Genomic DNA, 6,000 nt, shown 5'->3' with positions numbered 1-6,000 from the left:
ACCAAGGCCTAAAGATTCCTCTGCATTTGCTGGCTCACACCACTGACTCATGGATTTATAAGACTGCAGTGGAAGAGTGGGTCATCTGGGTTTTTGATACTTCCCCCCGTACCAGAGACCCAATGTTAGAGGTGGTGGCTCTGCAACGTCTTCTGGTTCTCAGTGGAATTGGGGAGTGGATTCCTTGGGGATGATGAGACTCAGGAGGAGCTGTTTGCTGGGAGGCGGTCTGTCAAGTAGAGCTATCTTCCACAGGCTTGGCATAACCTGTATCCCAACAACCAGCTGAAATACACTTCCATGGAAAATAAATGGGATGTTTCGCCACTGTTGTCACTCTGCTCAAACCTTCTGGTGCCCCAGACAATGTCTGAAGCCTGACCCGAGGAGCAAGTTGGCTCATTGGTCCCTTGCTGCCTACAGGAGACAAGCTCCGGGACTCTCAATTTTAGCCCCAAGCCCTAGCCACTACAGGAGATACTGCTTCCAGAGTTATATGTACTATCGGTGATGATGGGTCCTAATATTATCAATACACAGATGACCCACCAGTTGTTTCCAAGCCTGCAACATCAACAATGGCCACAGGAAGTCGCCATCAATCTATCTCTGCAGTGTATTCAAGGAAACCTGACAAAAGGGAGCCAGAGATCCTCCTCATAAAATTGAGCTTAAAGGAGGAGGAAACGTTTTTCTCCCTGATCTAAAAAGACACTTGAGCCATCGACAGGGACATTCTTCCGATGGTTGAGGCTAATTGGCGCTTGTTGAGTGACTGTTTGTCCACCCTATAATTCCCTGCTACAATTTCAGGACTCTGTCTATTCAATACACACATCCCAGTTGTGCACATTGCACTAATTTACCTCTTTCTCTTCTCAGGTTAAGCAAAGAAAACCCAACTGGGATAGGTTCTTGCAATGTTTAAGCATCTTACCCACTGCCTTGGACTCTAATGGTTCTGAGCCCTAGTTTGACATTGCTCTTTGTTTCCAGGACGCTATTTCCAATGAGCCACAATCCCATAATTTGTTCGTATTGCAGTTTTAGTGGACTTTTAAAATATTTTAGCTAGTTAGCTAGCATATCTACTTATGGACCTGCCACGCGAGGCTCTGGAACATGTTCATTTGTTACTGTGGTAGTCAGTCAGAATCTAAGGAATGTGAATGTTTTTGCATATGCCTTAAACTTTCTTTCGTAGCATAGATGGGTAAGGAAGCAAGCTAAACAGATCCCTGTAGTGCCACTCATAAGATAACGTGATTTTAAGGCTACAGCGGGTCAGTCATCAAGGCGATCAGTTTTAAGCATTCCAGGCCTTGTTGCAGAGAGAGGAAAAAGGGGTAAAGACACTCTTCACACTTTAGAGTTTGTTCTGCAGGGAAAAAAGGTTAAATACACCCTTCACTTATTAGGTTCGCTGGGAGGGAAACAGTAAAGACACCCTCCATGCTTCTGCTATGATTTGGGCAATCGTAACAAGGAATTATCATGCCGAACACCTTATATATATTTGTAAATAACTTGTAATTTCAGTGTTGATAGGCTATAGCAATTGAAAGAAACCAAAGGGCTGAATATTCAATTTCTTAAGTGAACTCAAGCAGACAGCATAAGTTGAGAGCAGCTTGCCTTTCACCGTGTGTATACATAATACCCAGGAATGGAACTTACTATTCCCTCCCCCCTTGGTGGGAGTGGGCTGCTCTGGACTTCCTGCCAAGTGTGAGGCTGAGCTAGGGAGAGTCTGTCCTCAAGAAGAGTTATATGGAGAGGGGAAGAGAGTGAGAAAGCAGCTCCTAGAGCAATAACTTCCAGAATCGAAGTAAAGACTCAAGTAAAGTTTTGGGATTCAAGACAGCAAAGGGACCTGGGGCTACATCTGGCTTCTGCTGACCCTGCTATGAGGTGAGGCCAAATATAGAAATGGCCTTGCAGACCGCCCGCCTGTCATTTTCGCAGCGAACTTTGCTCGATGCGATACACCGAACATGCGAACATATGACGATGTCCACCGGAGCCATATTCTTTTGCATTGCACCGAACTTTGATCCATGACACATCCATCAGGTGGGACATGACAGCCAATTGAGACATTTCAGCACATGGATACACCCCACCCTATAAAAGAACCCGATCTGGCAGCCATTTTACATTCTGTGTTTTTCCAGTGTAAGGTTGCTGTGTGGAGCAGGGACAGACTGTTAGGGACAACCAAACGCTAGCTAATAGGGCCAGAAAAGTCCTTTTAAAGGATTGGTATAGGTGTGCTATCAATAGGTGTGATATACTGAGGGGTGTAATATACTTATAATATACTTTCTAACATAGAAAGTATATTATAGTGCATTTGTATTGTGCAGCAGTTTGTGTGCAGTTCTGCTGCGATACCGCAACTATATAGAGGGACAAGCGATATTAAAACAACTATTTGCAACGGGTGTGATACTCCTGTTGCCGTCCCAAAAAACTGATTGAGGGGTGTGATATACCTTCTTCCACAAAATACTAATTGAGGGCTGTGATATACCTATTGCCCCAAATAAACAGGGTGGTGTCATACAACTGTTGTGGCAAAAACAATAATTGAGGGGTGTGATATACCTGCTTCACAAAATACTGATTAAGGGGTTTGATATACCTGTTCCACCAAATATTGATTGAGGCCTGCGATATACCTGCTTCCACAAAATACTGATTAAGGGGTTTGATTATATCTGCTTCAACCAAATATTGATTGAGGCCTGCGATATACCTGATTCCACAAAATACTGATTAAAGGGGTTCGATTATACCTGTTTCCACCAAATATTGATTGCGGCATGCGATATACCTGCTTCCACAAAATATTGATTAAGGGGTTAGATATACCTGCTTACACAAAATATTGATTGAGGCATGCAATATACCTGCTTCCACTAAATACTGATTAAGGGGTTTGAAATACCTGCTTCCACAAAATACTGATTGAGGTCTGCAATATACCTACTTCCCCAAAATACTGATTAGGGGGTTTGATATATCTGCTTCCACCAAATATTGATTGAGGCCTGCGATATACCTGCTTCCACAAAATACTGATTAAGGGGTTTGATATATCTGCTTCCACCAAATATTGATGAGGCCTGCGATATACCTGCTTCCACAAAATACTGATTAAGGGGTTTGATATACCTGTTTATACCAAATATTGATTGAGGTCTGCGATATACTTGCCTCCACAAAACACTAATTAAGGGGTTCAATATACCTGTTTCCACCAAAATTGATTGAGGCCTGCGATATACCTGCTTACACAAAATATTGATTAAGGGGTTTGATATAACCTGCTTTAACAAAATACTGATTCAGGGCTACGATATTCCTGCTTCCACAAAATACTAATTAAGGGGTTTGATATACCTGCTTTCACAAAATACTGATTATGGGGTTCGATATACCTGTTTCCACCAAATATTGATTGAGGCCTGCGATATACTGGCTTGCCAGCATGGGGCCGCTCCTCTACCCCACAACTGGCAGGGGCGTCCACCTCATCCGAGATTTTTTTTGTCGTGTCAGCCGCCGAGTCAGCGGTGTCTTTTGTGACACAAGCCAGTGCACAGAGTCCTCTGCACTGGCTCAGAGCAACAGCAGCAGCTTTCCCGCCTCCTGCAAGACCAGCCCCCCATCCCCAAGACTCATCCCTGCTGCTGTTTGACAGCAACAGTGACATCCTGGGGGGAGGTAATGCAGGAGAGTGAGCTGCAGCTTAGTCTGGACAGTCAGGATCTTTTTGGAAAGGAGGGAGGAGGATGAGGAGGTACCGCCCATCAGTACCTTAGTGACATCCCTTCCAACTGGTGCTGTGGTTTCTGCCACAGAACCCCCGCACCTAGTCAGACCCAGGCATCAGCGGGGGGACAGCGGAGCCCGGTCAGGGGCTCCACTTCTGCTGTTCCCCTCAGTCCACCACTGGTCGACCTTGGGTTTGACAAGCTATGTGAAGGACTTATACTACACCGTTACCAATTACCTGCTGCTGCCTGTCCTGATCCTGATGTTTTGGCCGAGCTATGTGTAGGCCTTATACTCAACCATTTCCATGTACCTGTTGCTGATGTCTGTCCTGATCCTGATAAGTTTGACCCTGGACTAAAGGGGCCTTACTACAACCTTATTGGTTAAAATTACCACCAAAACCTAACAATATTAAAAAAATGGAAGCACAAGTTAGAACAGAAAAAAAACTATTTATTAACAAAAATGGCTCTAAGGCAACTTTATAAGTAGGGTCGTGCAGGTCTAAACATCTCATTCATCCATTTGCGGTGCAGCTCCCTCTCAACTTCCTTACCTGATCACGGATCTTCTTTATGGCTGGCATCATGCTCAAACTGCAGCTGCCTCATTTTTTGTTTTAATTTAATGAGTACTGTTAGGATAAAAAAAAAAGAAAATTACTGTAATTCAGATTAAGAGGCATGGATACAGAATTATATTGATGTGTGTGCATATTTACTTTCCTGATGGGGGCTGGTGACAACCTCCTCCAACTCATCTTGAGCTGGGGGAAGGGAATCCGGCTTCCGGGAGGGTCCAGCCTCCTCCACCTCCACCTCCTCCTCGGCGGACACCTCCACCACGTCCATCTCGTCCGTCGACGACCTGCCGGCAGACAGAGGGAACGGGAAACGCCTGTAATCACACAATATTTAGAATTTAGACAAACAACTCAGAACTAGTGATGGGACGAACATCGGCTGGGACGATTCGCGAACAGCGATCGTGCAAATGTTTGCATACCGCAAGTTTGCGGCGGGCCCCATTCACTTTAATGGTCATATTTGCAGCCACCACAAATACTTGCAAAGAAGTGCACAAATCATCCCATAACATGGATAGTGACATACCAGAGGGGGATCAATGGCAAAAATTCCCCCCAAAAATATGTATTTTAATCAGGGGCCATTTTTATGTGTCTTAAAGAGAAACTCTCAAAAATGTGCCTAGAAATCTTTTATTTTAGGCCACGGGAGTACAGGCCTCAAATATTAGACATTCACCCGGACAGAAAACATCAAGTGATTATTAGTGATGAGTGGCAGGGGTCATATTCAAATTTGATATATTTTGCAAATATTTAGTAGAATATTTATCATATATTCGCAAATTTGTATATATTCCTTATAGTCAACTTTTTTTTTTTTTCGAAAATCGGCAAGGTTATGATCGCATAATACTCGAATATTGCGCGCTCAATACAGTCGTGGGTCAAAAATAAATATATAGCTGCAAGAATGATATCATATCCGAAGTGACCAACACATCTTCAAACTGCCCTCTTCTTGCTTGCGCTGTAGGAGTGGTACTGTTTCTCTGAGGGTGGAAATTCCTCTGCCAGCGCCCCGCTACAGCAGAATGCAGCATCTCTCGAACGCAAGGCCTGGAAATGCTGCATTCTGACAGCCCTCTGTGATGCTGGGTAACAGTCTGCCATTTTGTGTTTGTACCGGGGGGTCTAAGTACGTTGCTACCCAGTACTGGTCCTTGCCCTTATGCCTTTTTTATACGGGGTCCCTCTTCAAACACTAGAGCATGAAGGCCCCAATTTGCACTAAATTGGAAGCGGTGGAGCGGCCTGGCGATAATGTTTTTTTGGTCTCCTTCCGCATCAACGGAAAACACCAGGATTCCAGAAAAGTTTAAAGCCTTCTCTTCTTGCTCCTCCTCCTTCTCCCCCAGGCACCATCGCCTCTGACTCCTTTTCAGGACTCCTGCTGACCTTGTCTCAGATGAAGTAGCCCCCTGGGAATTTCATTCAACATTGCGACTTCCTCATCTTCCTTCTCCTGCTCCTCGACGGCTTGATGACACAATGCAATGCATGTTCCAGAAAGAAGGCGTAAGGTACGATGTCACTGATGGCACCCTGGCTGCGACTGACCAGTTTGGGTGATCTCATCAATAGCCACAGAAGTCTGCATGCATCGCGCATGAGCAGCCACTGGCGCGGTG

This window comes from Bufo bufo, chromosome 3, assembly GCF_905171765.1.
Source record: "Bufo bufo chromosome 3, aBufBuf1.1, whole genome shotgun sequence".
NCBI lineage: Eukaryota > Metazoa > Chordata > Amphibia > Anura > Bufonidae > Bufo > Bufo bufo.
Note: the sequence above shows the minus strand (reverse complement) of the source record.